Below are 15,807 nucleotides of genomic sequence, written 5' to 3'. Positions count from 1 at the left end.
AATTTTCCTCCGTCTGTTGAAAAAATTGTATTTGCTTTTTTTATTCTGCATAAATTTGCCAAACACTAGTTCCAGGACATCCTGTCAGGGTCAATTTTAAGAAATCCCACCTACCCTGTTATAAAATGTTTTGTTTCTCTCTTTCAACCTCGTGCACCATTCTTGAACTATAAAAACTCCATTTATAAGTGAAAAACAAACTTATTATTCCAATGACTTGTACACATTATGGAAGTTTCTTTTAAAACTAGACCACAATTGCTTAAAACAATAAATTCCTCTGAATAGTCATTTAAAATTTCTTTGTATGAAGTAACGGTTTTCCAATGGTTAGAAGAACTAAGAAGTCAGACATTTAAAAAAAATACAAACAAATCTAAACCTTCACAACTGAAAACTGGTGAAGAAAATTTTTGTTTCTGTTAACATTTGAGTTAATAAATCCAGTTCAGACAACATTATTTGCCGAAAATGTCATTTCATTACAAACAAACAATCACAATATCCACTGTGGAGATGGCTTATATAAAAAGGTCCACCATAAAGAAGGCTGTATCTACATTAATTTTTGTGGCATTAGAATAATTTATGCTCCTTTGTGTGAAAGTCTAATTTTGTTATAATACCTTCAGAACAAATGACATCTTTCAAACTTGTGGGTTCGACACCAAAGGAACGGATTGAACAAACAAATAAGAGATCTAGCTCAGCATGGGCCATCCATTTTCCACGGAGTGCTACCATTGGCAATTTTGTTACAAGATTCCTTAGTGAAGAGACAGCTTGTGAGTGAGGCCAGGTCTACACTTGAGGCCTATATCGGTGCAACTATGTTGCTCAGAGGTGTGAAAAATCCACACCTCAAGTGACATAGTTATACTGACCTAACCCCCTATCTAGACAGCACTATGTTAGCAGGAAAAGCTCCCCTATCGACATGGGAGAAGCTCTCCCGTCAGCATAGCAAAAGTCTTCACTAAAGCACTACAGCAGTGCACCCCCATATCAGTAGTGCTGTACATGAAGACAAGCCCTTAATCTGGATTTAGCAGTGCTAAAGTTAAGGAGCTGTTGCTTCCAGTGGTAGGAAAGAACATCTTTTGTTTTTGCTTCTTTGAAGGTGTGGTATACAGAGTTATTTTAAATAACAATGAATTTTGGGGTTTGTTAAACTAGTAGCGCAAGATATCACATTATGTTAATAAAAAGTTCCACCAGTCATCACCTCAGTTAAACAACAAAAAAGGAAGCATACCACAGTTGATACTGATTTTTGGACTAGGAATTCTGCTCTAATCACATGCCTGACACTTGTTCTGTCCCCCCATACCTCCCCACCTTTCATCTCTTGACTCCTTGTTACCCCATTACTCAATTGCCCCAAATATATTCCATGAAACCAAGCTGTGTGCTAGTCATTTACCCTTACCACTTACTTGTATGTAATATCCCTGCCTATTATCCTTTGTCAGAATGTCCTTAAGCCGTCTCTCCTCTAGCACAGTTACTCGTTGCTGACGGTGGGGGCTGATGAACAAATCCTGTGAATGGTGTAATTATAGCTCAGGACACCTCAGGTTCAGCACCATTTTATAAACATGTGGTTACCACAGTCAGCTGCATCCATTGTCAACAATAAGCAATTTCTCAGTGTAGACATGGCTTAGGCATAACAGCATTTCAGAGAAGGAAACAAAGCATACCATGTCCGACTGAAACTGCAGGGAAATTTAACAAAGTAGAGCCAAGATCAACATGGCTCATCTGACAGAGTGCTATAAAGGCTGTAACAGTTGCTGCTGGATATTGTCCGCTGTTATATGACGGGGATATAATCTTGCATAATGCTGACCCATGTCAGGTGACTGGGGCTAGGGATTAAGAGATTAGTCTCTTACCAACACTCCTGTGCATCAAACATTAATCACAAAGGCCTCCAATGGTTCTGATTTAAAAAAAAAAAAAAGTATTTCAACTGACAACACTTCAAGAATAATTCACAGTTTCTTTATTACAACACACCATAAAAAATGATTCTCCTCAAAACAGATTTGCTTGGGCAACATGTGATGTTATCATAAATCATGTTTTCTTGGAGTTCAAATAAAATTTTTTAAAAAAAAAGCACAAAGAGCCAGAACCATCTCCTAGTTTTGGCAGAAAAACACATTTGCATTCCCAAGATTCCTGTCTTCACTTTTTCCCTCTTGCCCTCCTATGCAAGCTATGTGAAGACAAAGCATCACACAGCACATAAAGCCACGAAGCCAACACGAATAGAACTTTCTTTTCTACTCCTTCCAAATATGAATTCCTTTTGGTTGCATCCTAGTTTCTTTCCAGGGGGAGTAAATGTATAGTTCTTCCACTTTGAAAACAAAGTCTACTCTAATCCATGCCTCACACACAGAGGGCCATTAATCAGAAGGATGGCATTGTGTGATGGAGGCCATGAACTGAAAGTAAGCCATATACTAATAACACAGACTATTTACCCTTCTGTTTTTGTTGGCAGTTTATTCTGGCTTTCATGAAAATTCTTAGCCAAGAAAAAAAAAGCAAACAGTTTGTGTTTTTTATATTTTAACAAAAACTTGAAGACATCTATTATTTTGAATAAAGTTCTCAAAGAAAAGAAATCTCTTCAGAACTATAATCATTAGAAGAAAAATATTTAAGAGGACTACCATGAGAGAGAGTGTTTTAGGGAGAAGTGGGGAAAATGCCCAAGAGCCTTACTGTTAGTAAATTTATAATCCTTATAGTCTATCTGAAAAAGATACTCTTACCATGATCTGTCTATGTCCTAGACAAAATGTCACGATTGAGATATGAAGAGACATTACAATAAGTCTGAAAGATAAGGCCATCTCTACAAATATGCATACTTTACCTATATATCTATGCCATATAGATATAGTGCTCATCTTCAGCCTAGTTTTTAAAAGAGTTGATGTATGCAATATCTCTTCTCTAAAAGGACACTTGTCAAGGTTGACAGGCCTAAAAAAAAAAAGTTACATTTTGAGAGACTTTCTTTGGTTTGCAAGTATTCACATTTTCCCTCCAGGTGGATTCCTTTTATTTGAGGAGTGGACAACAGATGCATAGTTTACTTAACATTGGCAATAAAACTAATCCATGTTTGTCAATGGGAGTGCCACACTCCTATTGGGGAAAAAAAAGTTACTTCTACTAGCTTAAAAAGCTAAAGCCACAATTCAGTGTTTTGGAAACGTATGACTGGCAGGCAATGTAATTTAAGAGCAGTCCCAAGTTAGAGAGGAATTTCAGCAACAGAAGAAACTGCTTTGAGACTGAACAGAACAGGATAGGTTTGCTGGAATAGAGTGGAAGCCATCAGACTTCAAAGAAGAGCAGGTCACATGAAGGTGGAGGCTAGGCAACACAAAAATACTTTGAGAGGGACTGAGTATGGAGCAGAGCAGCATTAGAATTTCTGAGAGGCAGAAGAGGTTTACACAAATAAGCCAATATGTTGGAACACAAACTGGGACAGGTAAGACACTCCCACAACCAAAGCATCTAAAAAAATTGCTAGTAACAACAAAATCCAGAAGGGCTAGTAGTTTGCAACAGAAAGCACTTATCAAGAAGTCCCAATTTGTTTCAAATCAAACCAAACATGGAAAAAAAAAAAGAGAGAGTTCTGCAGACAATTTATTTCATGGCAGGAATGCCTAAAGCCATGGATAGGGCCCTTTAATTTTGTAAATATCAAAACAAACCAGAACTCCTGCTAAAGGACCCTTCCATTCAAAATTAAGCTTCTATATGGAAAAAAAAGGAGCACGTCACTATAGCCATTACACCTGGTATTGCTATTTCCCCAGTAACCCATTGCTGCCATTCACTGATAACTAGATTTAGACCTATAAAAATCAGACCCAATGGGTTGAGCTCATTGTGGGTAGACCTAAAGATTTCATTCTCAAGAAAACAAGCAAAATGTTTATATTTGGAGTTTTCTAATGTTCCCATCACTATAGTATCTAGGTACTACCATGGTACCTACACATCTTTGCCAATATAGGACCCAAATTCTATCAGTATTAATTTTCTGGAGAATTGTTATTAATTTGGAAACTCATGCTAGAGCTCCACTCCTAACAAAAGTAGGAATGGAGAACATTACTGCTGGGCTTCACTTGTGTAAGATATTGTTAGCTTTCACCTTTTGAAAAAGAGCAAAAAAAAAACAACCAACAACAACAACAGCCAAAAACGCTGACCACCTGTTCTTCCCAAATTCTACAAAGCTAACTGTATCCTGCTTTCCTAATTTTCCCTGCAGTTGCAACTTTAAATAATATTATGTAGTTCCTGTGCTAAACAGTTGTAAGTTTTCAAGGCACTGTTGAACAACTACTGCTATTCCGGCCCAGAAGTGACAGCATCTCAGTGGTGGATAAAGCACTTGATGTAGTTTATAATTTTAAAGATTGCAAAGACATTTTGGAGCTCTTTCTGAAAAAATAGATAAGAGTGTTTTTAAAAAGTGGCTTGGGGGAAAATAAGAATCCAAACTAGGAAAGCACTGATGAAAATGATGGCCCAGGCCAAGAAGAAATCAGGAAAGCCAAATGAGTAACAAACAAAATGGGATGTGTGCTTTTAAATTCTTTGAGCACTTTTGAGAATCCTACCGGTATCTGTTGATGAACCTAGGGAGATGCAGACAACAAATCTGGTAAGCACCAGCTAAGGTTTCTGAGAAGAGCAGGTTACTCATCTGTAACTGGGAGGTTCTTTGAGATGTGCGGTCCCTATCTGTATTCCACACGAGTGCACATGCGCACCATGAGCGGAGTCCAGAAGTGTTTCCAAGCAGTGTCTGTTGACCCACACATGCATAATATCCCACCTCGTTCCCAGCCAAGGATATATGGGGCAATGCAGATTCACACCACTCCAGTTTCCCCTCTTACCACTGCGGAATGAGTCCAAAGCAGAGAAGGGCGGCGGGTAGCAGAATACAGATAGAGACCACACATCTCAAAGTATCTCCAGTTACAGGTGAGTAACTGCCTTTCCTCCTTCAAGGGATGGGCACAAGGTGTATTCCTCACATGGATGATTTAAAAGCAGTAATCAGTGCGGAGGTGGGTAAAAGGATGCTATGGGCATCACTGACTGCAATACAGCGCAGTCCACAGCCACATCCACTGTTGCCACGTGTGTTATGGCATAGTGTGCCATAAACATGTGAGAAGAGTGCCATGTCACAGCCCCACACGTCTTGCCATGGGACTTCCGCTAGTGAAGTCAAGGAGGTAGCTAGTGCAGAATACGCTGTCACACTGCCAGGAGGGAGTTGGTTAGAGTATTTATAGCATTCCAGTGCCCATACCTCCATGGAACCTTAACCTCATTCTCTTCACTAGACCACCCTTTGAACCCAGGCTTCATGACCTACTCCCTCCTGGCAGTGTGACACACGTGGCAACAGTGGATGTGGCTGTGGACTGCGCTGTATTGCAGTCAGTGATGCCAATAGAGACCCAGTTAGAGATCCTTTGGAAAGACGTGGCTTGTCCCTTTGATCTCTCTGCAATGATGACAAAGAGTCTTGCCAACCTCCAAAAGGGTCTTGTCCTGTGTAAGTAGAATGCTAGGATGCAGCAAATGCCAAGGGAGTCCAGGGCTCTGTCAGTGGGGGAAGCATGTGACTCTGGAAGGAACACAGGTAATTGGTGGATTGATTGAGGTGGAATTTGGACATCACCTTAGGAAGGAATTTGGGGGTAATCTTAAGGAGACCTTGTCCTTGTGCAATACCACGTAGGAAGGGTCTGCCAGTGAGCTCACTGACCCATCTGGCCAAAGTGACGGCAACCAGGAACACCACTTTCATAGACACAACAAGGAGCCTGGTGGCACCTTAAAGACTAACAGATTTATTTGGGCATAAGCTTTTGTGGGTAAAAAAACCTCACTTCTCCGGATGCATCTCTTAGTCTTTAAGGTGCCACCAGACTCCTTGTTGTTTTTGTGGATACAGACTAACACGGCTACCCTCTGATACTTGACACTTTCATAGAGAGGTAGGTCATGAAGCCTGGGTTCAAAGGGTGGTCTAGTGAAGAGAATGAGGTTAAGGTTCCATGGAGGTATGGGCACGATAACCAGTGGAAACATGTTGAGCAGGCCCTTCACAAAGCATACAGTCATAAAGACAGAGGTGCCCTTCACTGGTGGGAGGAAGGCACTAAGGTTTCACCAAGTGTACCTGGATAGAGTTGAGAGCAAAGCCCAATGTTCTGAGGGTGAGTGGGATAGTAACCATGTCCACAGAGTGGTAGTGGTGGTGGCGGGCCCACTCTAGGAAGCACCACCACTTAGCACAGTAGCAGATTCTGGTGGTCTTTTCCTCTGGGTGAGGATTTGCCAAACTGGGGCAGAGCATGCATGGTCTATACTCAGACACCCACCCAAATACCAGGTTGTGAAGTGAAGAGGAGCTGGGTTGGGTTGGGAGGATCTGCCCCAATCTTGCATAAGGAGATCCGGGAATGACTGACACCTGATTGGCTGTCAGGTGAAGAACTTCAGGAGAGCGGTGAACCAGAACTAATAGGGCCAGCAGGGTGCTGGTGAAACTTCCCAAGAATCCAGGGCAACAGAAGAATGGGGGGGAAAAAAGGCCTAGTGGAGGTTGCCCATCCAGGAGAGGAAAAAAAGCATCACTTCAAGAACCCCTGCACCTAGAGTCCCTCTGGAGCAATAGAAGGGGAGTTTTTGATTTGCTTGAGAGGTGAAATGGTCCCAATGAAGGGTGCCCACTGGGCAAAAGAGGTCATTGAGGGCTGCACTGTGCAGTTCTCTTTTGTGGTCTAGGTATAGAGTGCTGCTGAGCATGTCAGCTAGGGAATTCAGGGCACTCAATAGGTATGCAACCTGAATTGTCACCTGGTTCCTGATGCACCGGTTCCATAGCTGATCAGACTCAGAGCAGAGGGAGGTGGACCTGGCATCCCACTGCAGTGGGATGTTGTGGTGATGTTGTCAGAAAGAAGCTGAATGTGAAGGAACCGTAGAAGCAGAAAGAAGGCTTTGCAGGCAAGATGCCTACCCCAAGTTATTTTTGTGCAACCCGGCTTCCTGTGACATCCCCATATCCTGCACTGTGTGATCATCTAAGTGGGCACCCACCCACACACACAATGGAGGCATCTGTTGTGATGGTGGCTTGTGATGGAGGAGGGTTGAAGGGGATGCAGATCATGATCTTGGATGGATCGGACCACCAGGTGAAGGAGGCCAGGATAGGTGCTGAGATGGTGACCATGGAGTCAATATGGTCCCTGGTCACTTTGCAGACAAAGAGAAGCCAAACTCGTGGAGATGTGCATGTGGCATCACGTAAGTGCAGGCTGCCATATGCCTTAGGAGACAGAGGCACTGGCAGACCGTGGTGCAGGGCCTGTAGCACAAGAGGCTTCGAAGACAACAGATTGAAGCAGGAAGCCCTCTCTGCAATTGTGCTACGAGGAGCCAGTCATCCAGACAGGGGAATACTGAGTGACCTAGGCACTGTACCGGGGCCGATACCACTGCAAAAGACCTTTGTGAATACTTTCTGTGCTGCTGTGATGCTGAACGGGAGAACTTGAAATGGTTGGCGTCCCACCCTGAAATAGACAAACTTCTTGTGCAATAAGTGAATGTCCACATTCAAATAAAAGTGTCTTTCTTGTCGAAAGCCATGAAGCATGCATCCTGGTGGAGGGAGAGGATAATGGATGCCAGCTTGATCATCTGGAACACGGACTTCTTGATAAACATAGTAGTAGACGATTGAAGACGGGGAGCCATCCGCCATCCTTTTTCAGGATGACCAAGTATGGTGAGTAAAATCTCTCCTTGGGTACTAGAGAGGAACACATTCTAGCGCATCCTGAGGAGCAGAGCACTGGCTTTTGTTGAAGAATCTTATTGAGAAGGATCCTCTGGAGGTGATCGGGTAATGATCTTGCCCCAATTATGGGCAAGTAGGGCAAGATGGCCACCAAAGAGGACACGTGGCACAGCACTTGGCATCAAAGTAGGTTCGTGGTTCTCGACCTGGACATCAAAATAGATCCTTGGCCTGTGGTTGGGTGACGGTTGAGGAGGTGGCAGCAACAGAAGCTAGGAATCAAGGTTTCTGGGACTGCTGGTGCTTTCGCAGGGACCCCTGTGGATACTGATAGTGCACCGGATAGGTCATGTGAGGCCACAGTAGAAAGGGTAGTGTCTGTGCCTGTGTCTGAGGGTTGAAGTGCATATGCCCAGGGATCACAGCGTGGAATCTGAGATCGTGCAGGGTCTCGTCCATCTGCTCACTGAAGAGGTTGGTCTCATCAAAAGAGAGGTCCTCAATAGTATTTTGGAGCTCCCTGGGTCCAAAGACAGTATTGTGGTCCTAGACTTCCTCCAACAGAAGCTGCAAGTCTGCAGCAGGGCTTGATACTGCCGGTGATCATCCATAGGAGAGAGATGATTGCTTTATCCAGCAATGAGGCCACTCCAGTCAGGACCCGCGGTGCTGGTGGTACCAACTCGACCTCCTCCTCTTCGTCCCAGATAGTGCAGGAGGGTGTATGGGGGAAGCACAATAGGACCCTTGATACAGCTCTGGGCAACTCAGGTAGGGGTCTCATGGCCCGCCTGCAGTAGGGCCAGAAGAAGGGATCCACTGGTCTGGGGGCATGGGAAGTGGTACCAGGCATCCATGGAGGATAAGGGTGATATGTCCAGGTTTTCTGCATGGCAACAGAGGTGGTGGTGGTGCCATGTCTGAGAACTCCTTGGAGTCCGAGGATGGTTCTGTCAGTGGCGGGACAGTCAGTGCCAGGGGGCTGTCGAGCAGCTCATGAGAGATAAGCTTCTCTGGGAGAAGCCGAGTTGCATCTTCAGGTGTGGGAATCTCCCAGATGAGAGTAAGGCCTGAGAGAAGTTGAGACTGTGGGTATGGAAGAATCACCTCCTCTTCTGTGAGGAACATCTCTGTGTGGTCAGGGATCCATGGGGCACCCATCGAAACTCCAGAGGGACCTGCTGGAGTCAGCAGAGTTGGTCTGTCCAGTAGGTGAGATAGTACCATCAGAGCAGTCAGGGTCTTCCTCGCAGCCAGGTAGTCTGAATGCTTCGGTACCAGAGGATTCCACTTTTGCTTGGCTTTACCCTCCAGCTGGGCATTCTTCAGTGCCAGAACTGCAGGACCCACATGCAACATCTCACCCAACCAGAGGCAGCTCCAGGAGGGAATTCTGTACTTATGAGCCATCCTCTGCGGGGACCTGCTCTTGTGCTTCCTGTTCTCACGATGGGGCTTGTCTTTGGGCTTCGGTGCCAGAAGTTCCACACTATGAGTGATGCTCAGAGAGGAACTCAGGGTGGCTGGTATATAATAGGGTCTTGTGTGCTGTGATCCAAGTGTGCTCAAGGCCATATTGCCTCCTCCATGAGATACATGCAGTGATGAGCTCCCAAAATCCTACTAATCAGTTCCCTACCGGGTCCTCGGCAGCACTTCAGCAGCAGGGGGGTCTTCACTCACTCCTGGTTTTCGGTAGCACTTCGGCAGCGGGTCCTTCACCCGGAGCGAGTGAAGACACACACACTCCGCCGCCAAGGACCCGGTAGGGAACCGCACGGTAAGTACAAGCCCTATGTGCCTGTCTCCTCCCACTCCATCCTGCCCCCAACATCCCCCCTCAGAACCCGCAACCCATCAACCCCCCCGCTCCTTGTCCCTTGACCACCCTCTCCCGAGACCCCATCCTCTACCCAACTCACCCCACTCCCTGTCCCCTGACTGCCCTGACCACATCCACCACCACCACCCCGGAAGACCCCCGAATTCCCATGCCTACCCAAACCCTCCCCATTCCCCGTCCCCTGACCGCCCGCCCAGAACCTCCACCCCCCTCCAACTGCTCCCTGCCCCTTATCCAACCCCACCTTCCAGCCCAGCCCCCTTACCATGCTGCTCAAAGCAGCAGGAGCTACAGAGCTGCCCAGAGCACTGGTTCTGGCGGCGCAGCGCACAGAGGCTCGGGGGGGGGGGAGGGTGGAATTGTGAGAGGGGCTGGGGAGCCTCCCCAGCTGGGAGCTCAGGCGGGCCAGACAGAACAGTCCTGCGGGCCAGATGTGGCCCGCGGACCAAAGTTTGCCCACCTGCCGGCCCCTTTAATAATCAGTTCTACACCAGCTTCTAAATTTAACAACCAGTTCTTGCGAACTGGTGCAAACCGGCTCCAGCTCACCACTAGATACGTGCAGAGGCAGAGTTCATGGACCTCTCTGCTTTTGAGAGAGAAGGATTTACAGATAGCGCACCTTGCTGAGCTATTTGCCTCACCCAGGCAGTAAAGACACTATCAGTGCTCATCACTCACAGAGAAGGAGTGAGGGCAGGAAACAGTTTTTGAAGCCCCAGATCCTGGGCATAGTCCCTGGGTGGTGAGGGGTGCAATCCCCCTGACCGGGGAAGAGATCTGATACATTTCACTATTCTATACGCTACAAACTAACCAACTCTATAAACTATCTACCAACTAAGTACAAAGCAAGTAATAACTCTTAGCCGGCTGAGAGCAAAAGGAAATAAGCGTTCCAACTCAGGCCATGCAGCAGTAAGAAGGAACTGAAGTGGCATCGACCTGCACTGCCCTTTATACCTTCGGCCAGGAGCATGAGGGGACACACCATGCACATGAGAGTCAATGGACACTGCTTGGAAACATTTCTGGTTTCAGGCACATATGCACACCCATGTGTGGAATACACATACAGACCATCACTCGAAGAAGGTATTTTTACAAAAAACAAGAATTAGGACAGTTAGTAAAATACAAAATAGAGTAACGTGTTTTAAGTTTAAAAAGAAGGAATGGTGATTTGCATACTCATATGATATAAACAGATCAAAACTTGTTCATTACTACTCAAAATGTTACTAACACATCCTATCTTCTCCCAACATTATTAGCCCAGTAATTAAAGACAGAATTTGGATGGTATACATGAGTACAAATAAAACTGGAGAGAAATTCTATGACTGGCAGATACTATTATGTGCCACTAAAATTAAGCAATCAGTTTTCAAACTTTTACCTCTCAATCTCTCAGTTCCGGAAATCAAAGTTATGACTATTAAATAAATGCTATTGTTTTTTGGAATGTGTTAATAATGGCTCGTAACCTAAGTAGTAGTGCAACTACATCACAAATCATGACACACGCCCTTCCAAGCCCTCAGCCCAAGTTGGTTAAAAAAAAAATTTTATCACTAAATTCAAAACAAAAAACTTCTTTCCCACCACAGAAGGGTAATGACTATAGATAATCTTTTAGAGTCAAATTTTCAAAAGTTCCAAAGTGACTTGGGAGCTTAAATCACATTGAAAGTCAATAGGACTCGGGCTTCTAAATCACTAAGGCACATTTGAAAAGTAGCCATAATTTCCAGTACTGCTTTCACACTAGTTACAAAAGAAGGGGGGAAGAGAACAATGAATTCTGTCTCTTAAAGTAGGACTTCATTAAGCAAAAGTTTATACTACAACTTTAAACTGTATCATGCTCCTGAATTGAAAGTTTCATTTTAAAAAAAAAAAATGAACAAAAACCTAAAGAAAGCTGAAGTTTTTACTGTTCACATGGGAGATTCACTGCCATGTGCCAGATGTGTGGAAAAAAGGAAAGCAGGGGTTAGTATATAATATTAAAAAACAGTGCAGTTTCAAATTTTTGAAACATGATGTCAAGCTCATTCAACAGGTCTACAAATGCATTACATTAGCCTAAATTTAGTGGGTGATAATTGAAATCAGAGCTGCAGTCATTACCACCAACATGTTTCTAAATACTACCCAATAAATTTTTGTCTGTTTTGGATTCTATATGACAGCTGGCAGTGCAAAATTGAGACAGAGAGAGAGAGAATGCGCATGCATAGACCAGTTCTTTTGTATGCAGTTCCATTACTTGCTATTTTAGAACAAATGGAATGCCAAGTGGCAAAAAAAAACAAACCACCAAACACCATACACACACACACCCCCACACTATACCCACCTCCATGAAAGACATACACTCCTTGGATTCTATCATCAGTTCAAATGTGTACTTCATCATAATGCTAGATGATTCTCCCAGGCTCTAATCTTGCAAGGTATTGAGGGCTCAACTCCCACTGAGTCAATCAATCATATTTGAGGCTCCTTAGTATCTCACATTAGGCACTGTACCAAACAGGACAGGCCCCAAATAACTATAATACTATTTCCTGCCTGTGTAATTTGACAATGAGTCTTATACAGATATTTCATTAAGGGTTTGTGTGTTGCTTACACCATATAGGTTGATCTCTCTTTAAATTCTCTAAAACAAAGACGACTACCCCACAATTTCATTTTCATTATTACACATAGGGAACCAAACTAGGAATCAGAAGACGTGGGGTGAATCCTGGCCCAATTTAAGTCAACAGGCATTTTGCCACAGACTTCAATATGGCCAGGATTTCATCCCAATGCTATTCTTAGTTCTACCATCGCTGTCATACCTAGGGCAATTCATTTAGGGTTTGTCCACTCTAAATGAAAGATCCATTGCCAAACACCAGTTGAAAACTGGTGCTGAGCATGACTTAGCTCTAAACAGCAGACAAAAGACAAACCACATTTAGCACCATTTCGGAAGCATCAATAGAGCAAGTTTCCACCAGTTTCTGAAACTGCATAGAAATGGCTTCTACTCCACTCGCTGCTAAATTACACTTGACACTTATTGCTGATTCCCATGAAGGTTTTTGCCTCTCCATCCTTCAGCTTTGCCATCTGTAATGGAGGCAACACTTGTTTATTTCTATAAAGCATATTGACATCTGACAAGAAAAAGGACTCAACCAGCGGTAAGTATAATTTATTACTGCACCTATAGGTGTGGTAGGCACTTCACAGAATACAAACAAGTACAGGGTTCCTGCTAAAATTGCTTGCCATCTAACATTTAGTTGGTTCAAGTTGGAGTGATGAGCAAAGGGAATGGAATAGAGAGAAAGCGGTGGCTAACAGTAATATGAATACATGGTTACTCAATTTAGACACATACAATTCATGGTAGCTTCCTCTCTAGCTTACCCTTATTTGTAACTAAATCTGGTCTTATAAAATGATGCCTGGCAAGAGGACAGTAGCTCCTTCACAAAGGTTTTTTGTTTGCTTTTAAGAAAAGAAAGCAGAGCTTATTATAATAATAATAGGTATATCTCCTAGAACTGGAAGGGATCTTGAAAGGTCATTGAGTCCAGCCCCCTGCCTTCACTAGCAGGACCAATTTTTGCCCCAGATCCCTAAGCTTTGCCATCTGTAATGGAGGCCCCCAGATCCCTAAGTGGCCCCCTCAAGGATTGAACTCACAACCCTGGGTTTAGTAGGCCAATGCTCAAACCACTGAGCTATCCCTCCCCCTTGCTAACAGGAGGCATTATACAGTCATACACTGTCCCTTTACTACTTTACTAAATGCTATTTAGCAGAGTGGGGGAAAAAATATTTACAAGCTGCCATAGTTCTAGCTAAAAGGTAAAAAAAAAAAAAGTTAAGCTAGAGGCTATTCATTCTTTGGTCTTTTTTGATCCTAAGACACTAACTTTATGGGTATTTGCTAGCACTCACTCACATTGGTTAACTTTGCCACCAATCTCAAGAATTAAAATCAACATTGCAATCAGTTTTTACTAGCTGATGTATTGCAATCTGGTTGACACCTCAGAAGCAAAACATATCTCAAAGACAAACATAACTATTGTGCTCAAAGTTAGCAATAGGAAAAGGAAAATAAATATTTTTAATGTGCCAATTAGATTTTTATTCTACTGCTTAGCTATTTTGCTGGGAGTCAGTGTAAAAAAGCCACGCAGCCAAAAGAAATGAACCATAATTCAATTCATACTACCAAATAAAAGCCAAAAACAAGACCTATATTCAAGGATCATATTAATAGTTTTATTTCAAAACTTCCATTTACTTTTATTTTTATTGTCTTTAAATTGAAGTTGACTAAACATGTTTCCATGGGTTCAACTATACAAGATATTTCTGAATTACCATATACAGTGCAAGTCTTACAGCTCAGCATAACGCCAGCAACACTGCCAATTTTATTTACAGATCAAGGCCACAGTCCTTTCCTGGGATCTGCTAGTGCTGTTCCCAATGCCTGTGCAAAGTCCCACTGAAGGATCAGGCACAGTCTGCAAGTAATAGTAATAACTGCATTTCAAAGCATTATCCTGTATGGTTAGTAATAAGGATGTTGAATTGCATTATGATTCTTGGACTGAAGCACAGAGGGTCTCTGTCAGTGTAACTCGTATTCCATACATTGCTCCTTTACTGTTCCCTCCCCCCCCCCCCATGACTCGGAACTCATTTTCTCTCTCTCTCACACACACACACACACACACACACACGGTGTAAGTATTGATTGACGCTCTACTGAAAATAGACTCCACAGGCCTAGGACTTGCAAGGTAGTTTGCTTAGCATAACTAACCAAGGTCTAGGTTGGAGTTTAACAAAGGGTCACCTGCCTGTGATTTACTACTACACATTAACAAGAGAAAGTGTAGTAGTAAACAAGTATAGCAAGTAAGATCACCAGTATAAAGCAACACACAAACAGGTTACAGGTATTTTAGAATAGTTGAAAGGAATATTGTAATCAAAACTCTCAGGCATTGACTGCAGTAATGTCATAGCAACTAATTTATGTAAGTGATTGTGAGGAAAATGGATAGTTAACTTATAAGAAGTGGCGACTCTTGCAGAAGTGGGGTGTGAAAGTTCAGATAAGGAAACCATTATGAATACGCATAGGAAAGTGGTTGTTAGCAAAATACAATATAAAATACATTACTTGGCATAAGTACTGTGTGAGATGCCAGGATAATTACCACCCACTGACTTTCGAGTATCTTAACCAAGATGGCGTGAGTAATGCAAGAGCTGGCTGTTTTGTATTATCTCTCTCTTCCGTGCTAGATTTCAGAGTGTGTAGTGTTGTTTGGCTGTCTAAAAGTATTAATTACAGAAAACAGTGTATTATCCCAGTTGTTCCTCAAGGAATCAATTCTGAACCACTTATCATAGAATCATAGAATCTCAGGGTTGGAAGGGACCTCAGGAGGTCATCTAGTCCAACCCCCTGCTCATAGCAGGACCAAACCCAACTAAATCATCCCAGCCAGGGCTTTGTCAAGCCTGACCTTAAAAACCTCTAAGGAAGGAGATTCCACTACCTCCCTAGGTAACCCATTCCAGTTCTTCACCACCCTACTAGTGAAAAAGTTTTTCCTAATATCCAACCTAAACCTCCCCCTCTGCAACTTGAGACCATTACTCCTTGTTCTGTCATCTTCTACCACTGAGAACAGTCTAGATCCATCCTCTTTGGAACCCCCTTTCAGGTAGTTGAAAGCAGCTATCAAATCCCCCCCTCATTCTTCTCTTCTGCAGGCACTTAAAGGAGGGGAAAGTGATCAGGAACAGTCAGCATGGATTCACCAAGGGCAAGTCATGCCTGACTAACCTAATTGCCTTCTATGATGAGATAACCGGCTCTGTGGATGAGGGGAAAGCAGTGGATGCGCTATTTCTGGACTTTAGCAAAGCTTTTGATACAGTCTCCCACAGTATTCTTGCCAGCAAGTTAAAGAAGTCTGGGCTGGATGAATGGACAGTAAGGTGGATAGAAAACTGGCTAGATGGTCGGGCTCAACGGGTAGTGATCAAT

The 15,807-nt window shown here is 43.4% G+C and overlaps 1 protein-coding gene across 5 annotated transcripts in view; it reads right to left on the bottom strand.

The window, feature by feature from the left end:
- Nucleotides 1-15,807, bottom strand: part of LRMDA (leucine rich melanocyte differentiation associated) — a 981,216-nt gene that overhangs the window by 925,482 nt on the left and 39,927 nt on the right. The gene's annotated exons all lie outside the window — the stretch shown is intronic.

This window comes from Mauremys mutica, chromosome 7 (assembly GCF_020497125.1).
Source record: "Mauremys mutica isolate MM-2020 ecotype Southern chromosome 7, ASM2049712v1, whole genome shotgun sequence".
Classification (NCBI taxonomy): domain Eukaryota; kingdom Metazoa; phylum Chordata; order Testudines; family Geoemydidae; genus Mauremys; species Mauremys mutica.
The sequence above is the reverse complement of the archived record's forward strand: the minus strand, read 5'-3'. Positions and strand labels throughout refer to the sequence as shown.